Source organism: Haliotis rubra, unplaced genomic scaffold (genome assembly GCF_003918875.1).
Source record: "Haliotis rubra isolate DU_JTF1 unplaced genomic scaffold, ASM391887v1 Scf1156, whole genome shotgun sequence".
NCBI classification, from domain to species: Eukaryota; Metazoa; Mollusca; class Gastropoda; order Lepetellida; family Haliotidae; genus Haliotis; species Haliotis rubra.
This window is the reverse complement of record NW_025765066.1, coordinates 202,073-217,720: the sequence shown is the minus strand read 5'-3', so window position 1 is coordinate 217,720 and position 15,648 is coordinate 202,073. Positions and strand designations below refer to the sequence as shown.

The following is a 15,648-nucleotide window of genomic DNA, read 5'->3' as shown; positions in this document are numbered from 1 at the left end:
GTTTGCTTTGGGTGGGGTCAGTGTTAAGGGTTGCTTTTAGGTGGGAGTCAGGTTGGTGTTACTTTGGGTATCAGGTTGGTGTTGCTTTGTGTGGGGTCAGGTTGAGGTTGCTTTAGGTGGGGTCAGGTTATATTGGGTTGGGTCAGGTTGATTTAGGTGGGTTTGCTTTGGGTGGGGTCGGATTTGTAGGGTGAGGTTGATTTTTTAGGTGGGAGTCAGGTTGGTGTTGCTTTGGGTGGGGAGTCAGGTTGAAGTTGCTCTGGATAGGGTCAGGTTGGTGTTGCTTTGGGTAGTGTCAGGTTGAGGGAGTTATTTTACAGGTTGGTGTTACTTAGGGTGGGAGTCAGGTTGAGGTTACACTATGGGTTGGGTCAGGTTATATTGGATTGGGTCTGGTTGATTTAGGTGGGTTTACTTTAGGTGGGAGTCGGATTTGTAGAGGTGAGGAGTTGTTTTGTTTAGTAGGGTCAGGTTGAGGTTGCTTTGGGTGGGGTCAGGTTGAGGGTTGCTTTGTGAGTTGTCAGTTTGGGTTTGCTTTGGGTTGTAAGAGATAATCCACGAAGTCGAACTTGTTTTGATATAGATTCACGCCATCACTACATGTATGGGTTGTCTCCCTTGTGTTGTCAAATACACACGCCATCGCTCCATGATGTTTGTTGTTTAACGCCGCACCCAGCTATATGACTAGGGTTTGTATTGAATCAGGTGCAGATCACACTATCTAGTGATTAATACCACGATCATCGATCGACGCAAATGGGTGGAGCCTGACCACCCGATCCCGTTAGTCGCCTCTTACGCCATCGCAACATGAGAGTTCTTTTGTATCTTCCCTGGGTTGTAACAGATCCACGAATATCGGTAGGGATGGGGTTGGTAGGGATGGTGTTGCTTTAGGTGGGAGTCGGGTTGGTGTTGCTTTGGGTAGGTTCAGGTTGAGGTTTGCTTTGGGTGGGAGTGGGGTTAGGTTGATGTTGCTTTGGGTGGGATCGGGTTGGTGTTTGCTTTTGGTGGGGTCGGGTTGGTGTTGCTTTGGGTGGGGTCAGGTTGGTGTTACTTTGGGTGGGAGTCAGGTTGGTGTTGCTTTGGGTGGGGTCAGGTTGGTGTTGCTTTGGGTGGGAGTCAGGTTGGTGTTGCTTTGGGTAGGGGTGTTGGTTGAGGTTGCTTTGGGTGGGGTCAGGGTTGGTGTTGCTTTGGGTGGGGTCAGGTTGGGGTTGCTTTGGTGGGAGTCAGGTTGGTGTTGCTTTGGGTGGGAGTCAGGTTGGTGTTGCTTTAGGTGGGGTCAGGTTGGTGTTGCTTTGGGTGGGAGTCGGGTTCAGTGTTGCTTTGGGTGGGGTCAGGTTGAGTGTTGCTTTGGGTGGGAGTCAGGTTGGTGTTGCTTTAGGTGGGAGTCAGGTTGAGTGTTGCTTTGGATGGGGTCAGGGTTGGTGTTTGCTTTGGGTGGGATCAGGTTGGGGTTTACTTTGGGTGGGGTCAGGTTGGTGTTGCTTTAGGTGGGATCAGGTTGGTGTTGCTTTGGGTGGGGTCAGGTTGGGGAGTTGCTTTAGGTGCGATCAGGTTGGTGTTGCTTTGGGTGAAGATCGGGTTGAGGTGTTGCTTTGGGTGGGGTCAGGTTGGTGTTGCTTTAGGGTAGGAGTCAGGTTGGTGTTTGCTTTGGGTTGGAGTCAGGTTGGTGTTGCTTTGGGTGGGTAGAGTCAGGTTGGTGTTACTTTGGGTGGGAGTCAGGTTGGGGTTGCTTTGGGTGGGGTCAGGTTGATGTTGCTTTTAGGTGGGGTCAGGAGTCAGGTTGAGGGATTGCTTTGGGTGGGATCAGGTTGCTTTGTAGGTGGGGTCGGGTTGGTGTTGCTTTGGGTGGGGTCAGGTTGAGGGTTGCTTTAGGTGGGGTCAGGGTTGGTGTTGCTTTGGGTGGGAGTTAGGTTGGTTGTGGGTGCTTTGGGTGGAATCAGGTTGGTGTTGCTTTGGGTGGGGTCAGGTTGGTGTTGCTTTAGGTGGGGTCAGGTTGGTGTTGCTTTGGGTGGGAGTCAGGTTGGTGTTGCTTTGGGTGGGGTCAGGTTGGTGTTGCTTTGGGTGGGGTCAGGGCTGGTGTAGTTGCTTTGGGTGGGGTTCAGGTTGGTGTTGCTTTGGGTGGGGTCGGGTTGGTGTTGCTTTGGGTGGGGTCAGGGTTGGTGTTGCTTTGGGTGGGGTCGGGTTGGTGTTGCTTTGGGTGGGGTCGGGTTGGTGTTGCTTTGGGTGGGGTCAGGTTGAGGTTGCTTTGGGTGGGGTCAGGTTGGTGTTACTTTAGGTGGGGTCAGGTTGGGTGTTGCTTTGGGTGGGGTCAGGTTGGTGTTGCTTTGGGTGGGGTCAGGTTGGTGTTGCTTTGGGTGGGGTCAGGTTGGGTGTTGCTTTGGGTGGGGAGTCAGGTTGGTGTTGTTGCTTTGGTGGGGGTCAGGTTGAGGTTGCTTTGGGTGGGGTCAGGGTTGGGGTTTGCTTTGCTTTGGGTGGAGTCAGGTTGGTGTTGCTTTGGGTGGGGTCAGGTTGGTGTTGCTTTGGGTGGGGTCAGGTTGGTGTTGCTTTAGGGTGGGAGTCAGGTTAGGTGGGTGTTGCTTTGGGTGGGGTCAGGTTGGTGTTGCTTTGGGTGGGAGTCAGGTTGGTGTTGCTTTGGGTGGGGTCAGGTTGAGAGTAGTTACTTTGGGTGGGGTCAGGTTGGTGTTGCTTTAGGTGTGGGAGTCAGGTTGAGGGTTTGCTTTAGGTGGGGTCAGGTTGGGGTAGCTTTGGGTGGGAGTCAGGTTGGTGTTGCTTTGGGTGGGAGTCAGGTTGGTGTTGCTTTGGGTGGGTCAGGTTAGGGGTGGTTGCTTTGGGTGGGGTCAGGTTGGTGTTGCTTTGGGTGGGAGTCAGGTTGGTGTTGCTTTGGTGTTGTCAGGTTGGTGTTGCTTTAGGTGGGAGTCAGGTTGGTGTTTGCTTTGGGTGGGGTCGGGTTGAGTGTTGCTTTGGGTGGGAGTCAGGTTGGTGTTGCTTTAGGTGGGTCAGGTTGGTGTTGCTTTAGGTGGGAGTCAGGTTGGTGTTTTACTTTGGGTGGGGTCAGGTTGAAGGTTGCTTTGGGTGGGGTCAGGTTGAGGTGTTGCTTTGGGTGGGAGTCAGGTTGGTGTTGCTTTGGGTGGGGTCAGGTTGGTGTTGCTTTAGGTGGGGTCAGGTTGGTGTTGCTTTAGGTGGGGTCAGGTTGGTGTTACTTTGGGTGGGAGTCAGGTTGGTGTTGCTTTGGGTGTGGAGTCAGGTTGGTGTTGCTTTGGAGTGGGAGTCAGGTTGGTGTTGCTTTGGTTTGGGGTCAGGTTGGTGTTGCTTTGGGTGGGATCAGGTTGGTGTTTGCTTTAGGTGGGAGTCAGGTTGAGGTTGCTTTTGCTTTGGGTGGAGTCAGGTTGGTGTTGCTTTGGGTGGGGTCAGGTTGGTGTTGCTTTAGGTGGGAGTCAGGTTGGTGTTGCTTTTGGTGGGGATCGGGTTGGTGTTGCTTTAGGTGGGAGTCAGGTTGGTGTTGCTTTGGGTAGGAGTCAGGTTAGTGTTACTTTGGTAGGGTCAGGTTGGTGTTGCTTTAGGTGGGAGATCAGGTTGGTGTTGCTTTGGGTGGGAGTCAGGTTGGTGTTACTTTAGGTGGGTCAGGTTGTCAGGTTAGTGTTTTTGCTTTGGGTGGGAGTCAGGTTGGTGGTTGCTTTGGGTAGGAGTTCAGGTTGGGTGTTGCTTTGGGTAGGAGTCAGGTTGGTGTTACTTTAGGTAGGAATTGGGAGTTGAAGTTGCTTTGGTGGGAGTCAGGTTGGTTGTTGCTTTGGGTGGGAGTCAGGTTAGAGGTTGCTTTGGGTAGGGTCAGGTTGAGGTTTGCTTTGTGTAGGTGGGAGTCGGATTTGTAGGGGTTGAGTTATTTAGGTGGGAGTCAGGTTGGTGTTGCTTTAGGTAGGAGTCAGGTTGGTGTTGCTTTAGGTGGGAGTCAGGGTTGGTGTTGCTTTGGGTGGGAGTCAGGTTGGTGTTGCTTTTGGTGGGAGTCAGGTTGAGGTTTACTTTGGGTGGGAGTCAGGTTATATTGGTTTGCTTTAGGTTGGAGTCAGGTGGGTTTGCTTTAGGTGGGAGTCGGAGTTTTGCTTTAGGTGGGGTCAGGTTGTTTTGGGTAGGAAGTCAGGTTGGTGTTGCTTTGTGTGGGGTCAGGTTGGTGTTGCTTTAGGTGGGAGTCAGGTTGGTGTTGCTTTGGGTGGGATCAGGGTTATATTGGTTGCTTTAGGTTGGGTCAGGTTGGTGTTGGGGTGGGGTCAGGTTGAGGTTGTTGCTTTGGGTGGGATTCAGGTTGGGTGTTACTTTAGGTGGTGTCAGGTTGGTGTTGCTTTGGGGTGGGAGTCAGGTTGGTGTTGCTTTGGATGGGGTCAGGGTTGAGGTTGCTTTAGGTGGGATCAGGTTGGTGTTGCTTTAGGAGGGATCAGGTTGGTGTTTACTTTGGGTAGGGTCAGGTTGGGGTTGCTTTAGGTGGGAGTCAGGTTGGTTTGATTTAGCTTGGTCAGGTTAGGTGTTGCTTTTAGGTAGGAGTCAGGTTGGTGTTGCTTTAGGTGGGAGTCAGGTTGGTGTTGCTTTAGGTGGGAGTCAGGTTGGTGTTGCTTTGGGTGGGAGTCAGGTTGAAGTTGCTCTGGGTGGGAGTCAGGTTGTTGTTGCTTTAGGTGGGAGTCAGGTTGAGTTGCTTTAGGTTTGGAGTCAGAGTTGATTTAGGTGAGGTTTGCTTTGGGTGGGAGTCGGATTTGTAGGGTGAGTTATTTGGGTTTAGGAGTCAGGTTGGTGTTGCTTTAGGTGGGGTCAGGTTCAGAGTAGCTTTGGGTGGGGTCAGGTTGGTGTTGCTTTAGGTGCGATCAGGTTGGTGTTGCTTTAGGTGGGGTTGGGTTGGTGTTAGTAGTTTTAGGTGGGAGGTCAGGTTTTGTTGCTTTAGGTGGGTCAGGGTTGAGAGAGTTGCTTTGGGTGGGTTCAGGATTGGGGTTGCTTTAGGTGGGGTCAGGTTGGTGTTGCTTTGGGTGCGATCAGGTTGGTGTTTGCTTTGGATGGGAGTCAGGTTGAGGTTGCTTTGGGTGCGATCAGGTTGGTGTTGCTTTAGGTAGGAGTCAGGTTGGTGTTGCTTTGGGTGGGGTCAGCTTGGGGTTGCTTTAGGTGGGGTCAGGTTTGTGTTGCTTTGGGTTGGGTCAGGTTGGTGTTGCTTTTTTGAGTGGGAGTCGGGTTGGTGTTGCTTTAGGTGGTGTTGCTTTAGGTGGGAGTTGGTTACTTTAGGTGGGAGTCAGGTTGGTGTTGCTTTAGGTCAGGGTCAGGTTGGTGTTGCTTTAGGTGCGATCAGGTTGGTGTTGGCTTTGGGTAGGAGTCAGGTTGGTGTTGCTTTGAGTGGGAGTCCAGGTTGGTGTTGCTTTGGGTGGGGTCAGGTTGGTGTTGCTTTTGGTGAGTCAGGTTGGTGTTACTTTTAGGATGCGATCAGGTTAGGTGTTACTTTGGGTGGGATCAGGTTGGGTTGAGTTGAGAGTAGAGTTTGGGTAGGAGTCAGGTTGGTGTTGCTTTAGGTAGGAGTAGGGTTGAGGTTTTACTTTAGGTGGGAGTTCGGATTGGTGTTCCTTTGGGTGGGAGTCAGGTTAGTTTAGGTTAGGTGCGATCAGGTTGAGTGTTGCTTTGGATAGGAGGTCAGGTTGAGGAGTTCCCTTTAGGCAGGGTCAGGTTATATTACTTTTGGAGTTAGGTTGAGTTAGGTGGGTTTTACTTAGGGTGGGAGTCGGAGGTATGGGTGAGGTTGTTTTAGGTGGGAGTCAGGTTGGTGTTGCTTTAGGTGTGGGAGTCAGCTTGGTGTTGCTTTTAGTGGGGTTAGGTTGAGGTTTCCTTTAGGGTGGATCAGGTTATATTGGGTTGGGTCGGGTTGATTTAGGTGGAGTTTGCTTTGGGTAGGGGTAGGGTTGAGGTTTCTTTGGGTGGATTCGGATTTGGGTAGCTTTGGGTGGTGTCAGGGTTGGTGCTGCTTTGGGTGCGATCAGGTTGGTGTTGCTTTGGATGGGGTCGGGTTGAGGTTACTTTGGGTGCGATCGGGTTGGTGTTGCTTTGGGAGCGATCGGGTTGGTGTTGCTTTGGGTGGGGTCGGGTTGGGGTTGCTTTAGGTGGGGTCGGGTTGGTGTTGCTTTGGCTTGGGTCGGGTTGGTGTTGCTTTTGGTGGGGTCGGTTGGTGTTGCTTTGGGTGGGAGTCCAGGTTGGGTGTTGGTTTGGTGGGAGTCAGGTTGGTGTTGCTTTGGGTGGGAATGGGGTTGGTGGTTGCTCTGGGTGGGGTCGGGTAGTTGTTGCTTTAGGTGGGGTCGGGTTGAGGTTGCTTTGGGTTGGGTCGGGTTGATTTAGGTGGGTTTGCTTTGGGTGGGAGTCCGGATTTGTAGGGGTGAGGTTATTTGGGTGGGGTCAGGTTGGTGTTGCTTTAGGTGGTGTCGGGTTCAGGTAGCTTTGGGTGGGGTCAGGGGTGGGTGTTGCTTTGGTGTGTTGCTTTGTCGGGTTGGTGTTGCTTTGTTTGAGAGGTCAGGTTGAGAGTTCCTTTAGGTGGGAGTCGGGTTGGTGTTGCTTTTGGTAGTGTCAGGTTGGGGTTATTTTTGGAGTAGGGTCGGGTTGGTGTTACTTAGGGTGGGGTCGGGTTGAGGTTGCTATGGGTTGGGTCGGGTTATATTGGATTGGGTCTGGTTGATTTAGGTTGGAGTTTACTTTGTGTGGGGTCGGCTTGGTGTTGCTTTTGGTGGGGTTGGGTTGAGGTTCCTTTGGGTGGGATCGGGTTATATTGGGTTGGGTCGGGTTGATTTGGGTGGGTTTGCTTGGGGTGGGGTAGGGTTGAGGTTTCTTTGGGTGGATTCGGATTTGGGTAGCTTTGGGTGGTGTCGGGTTGGTGCTGCTTTGGGTGCGATCGGGTTGGTGTTGCTTTGGATGGGGTCGGGTTGAGGTTACTTTGGGTGCGATCGGGTTGGTGTTGCTTTGGGAGCGATCGGGTTGGTGTTGCTTTGGGTGGGGTCGGGTGGAGTCTGCTTTTGGTGGGGTCGGGTTGAGGTTGCTTTGTGAGTTGTCGGTTTGGGTTTGCTTTGGGTTGTTAGAGATAATCCACGAAGTCGAACTTGTTTTGATATAGATTCACGCCATCACTACATGTATGGGTTGTGTCCCTTGTGTTGTCAAATACACACGCCATCGCTCCATGATGTTTATTGTTTAACGCCGCACCCAGCTATATGACGGGGTTTGTATTGAATCGGGTGCAGATCACACTATCTAGTGATTAATACCACGATCATCGATCGACGCAAATGGGTGGAGCCTGACCACCCGATCCCGTTAGTCGCCTCTTACGCCATCGCAACATGAGAGTGCTTTTGTATCTTCCCTGGGTTGTAACAGATCCACGAATATCGGTAGGGATGGGGTTGATAGGGATGGTGGTGCTTTATGTGGGGTCGGGTTGGTGGTGCTTTATGTGAGGTCGGGTTGGTGTCGCTTTGGGTAGGTTGGGGTTGAGGTTGTTTTGGGTGGGATCGGGTTGGTGTTGCTTTGTGTGGGGTCGGGTTGGTGTTGCTTTTGGTGGGGTCGGGTTGAGGTTCCTTTGGGTGGGGTCGGGTTATATTGGGTTGGGTCGGGTTGATTTGGGTGGGCTTGCTTGGGGTGGGGTCGGATTTGTATGGGTGAGGTTGTTTTGGGTGGGGACAGGTTGAGGTTGCTTTGGGTGGGGTCGGGTTGGTGTTGCTTTAGGTGGGGTCGGGTTGGTGTTGCTTTTGTGTGGGGTCGGGTTGGTGTTGCTTTGGGTCGGGTTGGGTTGGTGTTGCTTGAGGTGGGGTCGGGTTGGGGTTGCTTTGGCAGGGATCGGGTTGAACTTGCTCTGGATGGGGTCGGATTGGTGTTGCTTTGAGTGGGGTCGGGTTGAGGTTACTTTTGGTGGGGTCGGGTTGGTGTTGCTTTGGGTGGGGTCGGGTTGAGGTTGCTTTGGGTTGGGTCGAGTTATATTGGGTTGGGTCTGGTTGATTTAGGTGGGTTTGTTTTGGGTTGGGTCGGATTTGTAGGGGTGAGTTTTTTTTGGGTGGGGTCATGTTGGTAGGAGTAGGATTGTTTGAGTTGGGGTCTGTTTGGAAGACTTGAGTTCAGACTGGTAGGGATGGGTTGTTTTGGGGTTGGTCGGGATTGTAAGGACGGTGTTGTTTTAGGGTGTTAGAGTGGTGTTTGGTTGGTCGGGATTGTGGTGGTTTGTGTGTCGGCTTGATCGGAATTGTATTGTTTTGGGTGGAGTCGGGATAGTAGGGATAAGGAAGTTTGGGGGTGTTTTTTTGGGGTGGAGTAGGGTTTGTAGGTGTTAAGTTGGGTCGGGTTGAGCTTGGAGAATAGCTGAGGGCTCGACAGAGGGAACAGTCCTTGAATATCCTGACATAAGTGGGTTAAAAATTCTTTGCACTGTATTCAGATTTTGATGTATTTCCGCCTCAAGAACGAAACCGGCTTGTAAAAGAAATATGAAGTTGTAAGGAAATAGTTTGAGACGAGATTAAAGACATGCGTAGAAAAGTAGTCACACTGTGGGTCACTTCTGAGAGAAATCACACAACAACACTCGCACCCCTGATGTAAATATAACTTGCTGATAATATCAACAGTATTATGATCACCATGACAGCAGTACTATCAGTACTTTCTTTACAAACAACATCTGAGTTATATCGGTGTAACGATCAATTATATCATTGAAGGTCAGTACACTATCATTGATACAACTACCACAGATTTTACCTTTTTATTATACTTATACTGTTTCCACCGTCACCATCATCATTATCGTCATCATCATCATTAACGCCATCATCATCATCATCATCATCACCAGGAACAGCAGCAGCACACACCACAATCACTACCCTGTTGTCAGTCATTAAGGACATGCTACTTTTTATTTCCATCATCACCACTGGTTCTTACCCCTTTTTCTCTTTCCAAATTGGTTTATAACATGTAACGTTTCTTTCATGCTTCAGCATGGATGACCGTTCTATACTACTTAAAAACATTAAACCCACCATGGATCCCCCGTCATGCAATCTCAGCAATATGAACACAACAGGAAAAACCCGTCCTATTATGTGCCTACACAGAACGTACGTTATACACACGTCAAACCCTACATAGAACGTACGTTATACACACGTCAAACCCTACACAGAACGTTCGTTATACCCACGTCAAACCCTACATAGAACGCACGTTATACACAAGTCAAACCCTACACAGAACGTACGTTATACACACGTCAAACCCTACATAGAACGTACGTTATACACACGTCAAACCCTACAAAGAACGTACGTTATACACACGTCAAACCCTACACAGAACGTACGTTATACACACGTCATACCCTACATAGAACGTACGTTATACACACGTCAAACCCTACATAGAACGTACGTTATACACACGTCAAGCCCTACACAGAACGTACGTTATACACATGTCAAACCCTACATAGAACGTACGTTATACACACGTCAAGCCCTACATAGAACGTACGTTATACACAGGTCAAACCCTACATAGAACGTACGTTATACACACGTCAAACCCTTCATAGAACGTACGTTATACACACGTCAAACACCCAGACGCAATCGTACAAGTCGACATAGAACGGAACAGAAAGGAACCATATTCTCAACTCGAATTTCCGTTACAATTTCAAAATATTTTTGGGTTCGTAACTTACATTTTGAATTTGTAAACATTTTGCTTGAGCTTGTGAACGCATAACCTAAAACGGAAATTCGAGATTAAAACTCAGACGTGTAGTTACTGAAGCTCTGTGGTATGAGAGATGTACCAGCGGCCTTATAACCGTGTAAAATGGGCGACGCATATTAACTAGCCTGATACATTTATTTGAATAAATGTTAATTGTAGGCTTCTTCCTAATCATAAGGATATAAAATCGATAAACTCGAAAGTGAATCATCTATTAAATTCTGTTTAGTCTGCCATCTACATAATGAAGTTTCCAAACAACAACTTGAGATGTTCGTCCACCAGTTTCCTTATCACGTACATTACTGAATTTTACCCGGGATGAAATAGTTTCTATTTTGCTTCTAGATTCAAAATAATTGATTTTCACAACTAGTCATATGAGGTCCGTATCTTGATTCCATATCGGTTAGATTTCTATCAGCTTTGGTGAGTCATAGATAAATCGATCAAATACAGATAAATACAAATAATGCATGGATTTCTCACAGTTTAAAAGTGATTGGGAGATATTACATATCAAATATAAATATGACAGACATAAACGGAGCGGGAAGAGGAAATACATAGATAATACAAAGATCTTACAGTGTGTGTGTGTGTGTGTGTGTGTGTGTGTGTGTGTGTGTGTGTGTGTGTGTGTGTGTGTGTGTGAATTCAGTTTTACGCCGCATTCAGCAATATTCCAGCTATATGGCGGCGATCTGTAGATAATCGAGTCTAGACCAGACAATCCAGTGAGCAACTGCATGATCATCGATCTACGCAATTTGGATACGATGACATGTGTCAACCAAGTCAGCGAGCCTGACCATCCGATCCCGTTAGTCGCCCCTTACAACAAGCATGGGTTACTGAAGATCAATTATAACCCAGATCTTCACGGGTCATACCTTACAGAGAAGGTGTATAGAAAATGTAGAGATGATATACAGAATATACATAGACAACACATAAACCATACAGAGAAAATAATGGACATCAATAGCTCAAAAACAGAAAATACAGAGAAAATACATGAATAGGTCATAAACAGAACATACATGGACACGAATAGGTCATAAACGGAAAATACAGAGACAATACATACATATGGCATATATCATACATAGAAAATGATAGATCATGTTGAGAAGTTACATAGACAATTAACAGATCATACGGAGAAATACAAAGACAATGCACATGTCATACTTAGATAATACATTTATATAACGCATAGATCATGCATATAAAATACATATACTGAACCGCATAAAAAACGCACGTTTTTCTAAATTAAGAAATATTCGACAAAACATTGTTAAATATTATAGTGTAACTACACACTGGTTACCGTTGTTGTAAAAAAACAGTTTGTTAATGTTCAGGTTCTGTTTGGTGATTTCTCTTGGATATTGCACATCGCCAAAACGCAGCAATTGAATTGGCCGTGGGATGTGGTTGCAGAAGTTTGTCATGAAAATCATGATGCGCATTATGTCACGGACATATCGGGGTATGAAAATGCCCTCAAATCAGTTTGAAATCACTCCCGACAAACGCCCACCAAGAATGCCAAGGTTAACGACGCAAGAGAGGGAACAAGCCATCGGCCGTCTTGAAGCTGGACAGAGTGTTGCAGATGTTGCCAATGCATTCGATGTGCACATAACGACCATCTGCCGTCTTCAGGAACGTTTTGCTGCTACACAGACCACTGCTGACCGCCAACGTCCTGGACGTCCGAGAGTCACACCACAACGGCAAGATCGACACATTCAACGTTCGCACATGGAGGATCGATTCTTATCTGCCAACGAGACTGCCCGACAGACTATTGGACGTCACAACCGAGCAATAAGCGGAGATACAGTTCGGCGAAGACTCAGAGCAGTCCACCTCCGTTGTCGTAGTCCAGCTCGACGTGCTATCGTCACACCGAGACATCGGCAAAATCGTCTGCAGTGGGCTAAGTTGCATCGAAACTGGCGTCAACAACAGTGGAGATTGGTATTGTTCTCTGATGAAAGTCGGTTTTGCATTTCTCATGCTGACGGCCGAGTTCGAATATGGCGAAGACGAGGTGAACGCTTTGCTGACGAATGTGTAATGGAAGTTGATGCATGGGGAGGTCCAAGCGTTATGGTATGGGCAGCGATGGCCTGAATCAGAGATTAGGGCCATTATTCTTTCAGAATATTGGGCCAGGTCGGGGAATTGGAGTCACTGCCCAACATTATATCGACCAGATCCTCCGACCCCAGGTTGTGCCATTTTTCGTCCAACACCAGCAACACATTTTCCAGCAAGATAATGCCAGGCCCCACACTGCTAGAGTCACTCAGGCATTTTTCCAGCAGCACTACATCCGACTACTGCCATGGCCTGCTGTCACTCCGGATTTAAACCCGATCGAACACTTTGGGACGAGCTGCAGAGACGACTGAATGAAGTCCGACCACGTCCGACAACTGCAGCAGAACTCCAGGCAGCCATCATCCGGACATGTGCGGCAATGCCTAGGGCCTTTGTCAACCCTCTGATTCACTCCATGTTCAGGCGGTGCACAGCTGTAGTGAATGCACGAGGTGGACATACGCGCTACTGACTTGTTGGATCAATTTCGATTTTGTCTTCAATGCAAAGTAAACCAACAATGTTCCATGCATTGACTGACATGTCCCAATCATCATGCAATAAGTGTTGATTGTTATTATGTACCTGTGTTCATGCATTATCTGTCAAAAGTAAAGTTTTTCTAAATCTGGATTTTGACTTGCGTTTCTTTTCCGGTTCAGTGTATATAAAACGCATAGATCATACAGAGAAATCACATAGATAACACACGGTTGGTACATTGTTCTATTCACGCCCCCTGTCACGGTAAGGAATTCTCTCCTGTACAAAACGTGTTCACGGAGGGATGTGTACAAGATGTCACTGATCTTGGGATTTCCGCAAAACTATATCACATATCCAGTAAAGCCCAATTTGTTGACGTCCTGCTAATATCTAATTACATTTGGAAGTTCTTGCTGTGATTTACCTTTGGAAACCCGGGCATTCTTTCTCAGTTTAATCATTTGATATAAACGTCTGACTTAGGTGTCGTATCATGTGTCATCATACTGGCATCATATCGGCATCCTTACCGCAATCCAACATATTACACTACGTCTACATTGCTACAATATACATTTTGTGTAACCATGTCTGTTATGACCATATTTTCCATGATGCAAACATAAACCTGTCTCTGAAATCAAGATTAGCTTTAAAAAAATATCAATAGAGAGAACCAACACCTAAATACTCCAAACATTCCAGGTAAAACACACAGTTACTCCCAACAGAAAGTTGGGCGGGGATCAGTTCTGATTTTGACACTTCCGTGAAAGGTCTTAAAATCGTTCTTTTTCAGTCTGTTGTACAAACTAAGCTCTCTAATCTTGCTTCAATTTCGTATTTTTGATCGGAGATTAACTGCCCCATTTCTGATGTCCCATCCGCCGTGATATTGCTGGAATGTTGCTCAAAACGGGGGTACAGCTAAACTCACTCACTCACGTACACCTTTTGAAAGGTGTAAGCCTCCGTTCTGGTTCCTGTCTATATTTGAGCAAACGTGTGACATGTAGAGACGATCCAAGTTAAAACGTTATATGCTGGTGAATCGTCACTGCTATGTTTTCTTTCTTTTTTTTTTCTTTTTTCTTTTGCGGTTCTTAGTACAGAACAGAAACATGTGTTAGGTCCTCAATTGAAACACGATTTCAAATGTGAATGCATTTAAATATAGCCCAATTGTACACGTTATTACAACACATGCTTGCCCTGTCATGCTGACAGCACTCTGGCTGTTTTCAGCTGTTCACCCGCTCGTGAAGTATGAATACACATTCTTATAAACATAGCCCAAACTTGGCGGCAACAGCAGCCATAGGTGTGTTTTATGACTGCATAATATCTTTCCTCGGGAATGCATTGACGTTTACTTGGCCCACAGTCAAAGCTGTATTTGACACAGGGTTCTTGGGAAGAACATTTGCATAGGCCCATTTACATGTAGAACATTACCACAGTTCAGGCTGGGGTTATATACTTACACTGTTCTAGTACAGAACTAACGTCGTACACTGGAGTAGATACTCCCTGTACCACCAAAGTAGATTCAGGTGGTATATCTTCGTAAGCAGTGAAATCGTCTTGGCATTTGGCGTGCAAGGGAACATTTTCCAGAAGCATTACTTGTGTTAGTGTACTGCTAGTTATAAATGTCCTTGCCATTACTTATCTTCACCACCACCACTACCATCATCACCACCACTGCTGCTACTACTACGACGACGAATACTACTACTTCCACCAATACTACTACTAACACCACCACCTACATCATCGACACCAACACCTTCTCCTAATGCGACTATTACTACAACAGCAGTTTGTTTTGTTGTTTGTGCTGCATATTGTAAAGGTTGGTTTCAGGTCAATCGATCTTGTCCATCTTAGTATACTGCTAATGGGATCGATCGTCACCATTATTGGTGTGCTGGTACATGTTATTACATGCTGTCAAACATTGACCATAATTCCACAGCACGCTGACATCGTCCAGTTTTGCACTTAATGGTGCAGGCGCCGTATCCCTTGAACCAGTGAAATACAGTAAATCACAACATTGACAGCAGTTCCACAGACTGATCAACCATCCTTGAACGTTTCAAAGTCAGGAATAGTGTTCTTCGCACGCGACTGACGCTCGTACGAACTACGCGTGCAAACTATATGTCTCTTGGCGTGGTTTAGTGGTACGTTTCACAGATATTAACGTTCTTGCGTTGCATTGGCTGGTGTCTTCAACACTTCTCTTTGTTTTATCTTTGGTATTGATATTCATAGTTCACGATCCCCAACATGTTTGAGAGAGTGAGTGAGTGAGTTTGGTTTTACGCTGTTTTAGCAAAAATTCAGCAATATCACTGCGCCTTGGGCGTGACGAGCGAACGCCTTAACCACTGGGTTACCCGACTTCCCCTGATTCAGAGTGTATACGGAGGATCTATTCTAAAAACGGATAAACTCAGTAACAGGATACTACTGTGTGTCGTTAATATTTGTATTAGATGAGAGCCTCTCTTACTGCAGTTGTTTAGCTCAAAATCAATGGCGCACACGTTTACCCACATTCACACACGTACGCACAATATTTCTAACATTATATGTGTGTCGACCACTGACACGGAATAGTGAATGCATGTGGAAATTCTGTATAATGATCTATAGACATAACTACCAGGAAAACGGTGTCACGATCTTTGCCTGTTGTCACTAGCATGGTCACCAAGCCGTCATACTCCTAACACGCATATGTACGTTATCAACAGACAGGCAACCACCAAAACATGTTTTCTTTTCAATGTTCTTTATATTATCTCTGTTGAAATGATGAATGGGATCTGTGAAACATTTACAAGCAGGTGTGAAGTTAGGCTATATCTGAACGCCACATTGAAACACAATTCATGTACTTTTTCAATGTTGCTGCATTTCCATACTCCCCAGCACTATGCATAGGATTCTATTGATACAGTTAAACCCACGACATAGTGACAGAGGCGGCGTTTCCTGTACAGCGAACGGGGTGTATAATGAACACACCATGCGTACGACTGCATAATCTCAGCTCATAGCTGAAATTGAAACTTGAATATCAACTAGACAACTACTGATGAAAATATGTAAAGTATATATAGCAAAATGGACATAACAACGTATGGTATGATTTACAACTTCTTTATTTACAACACAACGTTTCTGAGCTAGGTCTTGACCCCTTGGGACTGGTGAATGACAGAATATGATTTACAAACAAAATATATAATGTATCCCACTCAG

The 15,648-nt window shown here is 47.0% G+C and overlaps 1 protein-coding gene and 1 long non-coding RNA gene across 3 annotated transcripts in view; one reads left to right on the top strand and one right to left on the bottom strand.

Annotated features, from left to right (window-relative positions):
• Positions 1-15,648, top strand: part of LOC124255582 (ankyrin repeat domain-containing protein 50-like) — a 156,541-nt gene that overhangs the window by 31,250 nt on the left and 109,643 nt on the right. The gene's annotated exons all lie outside the window — the stretch shown is intronic.
• The window catches only part of LOC124255627, a 115,927-nt gene that overhangs the window by 31,275 nt on the left and 69,004 nt on the right, over positions 1-15,648 (bottom strand). The window lies entirely within an intron of this gene.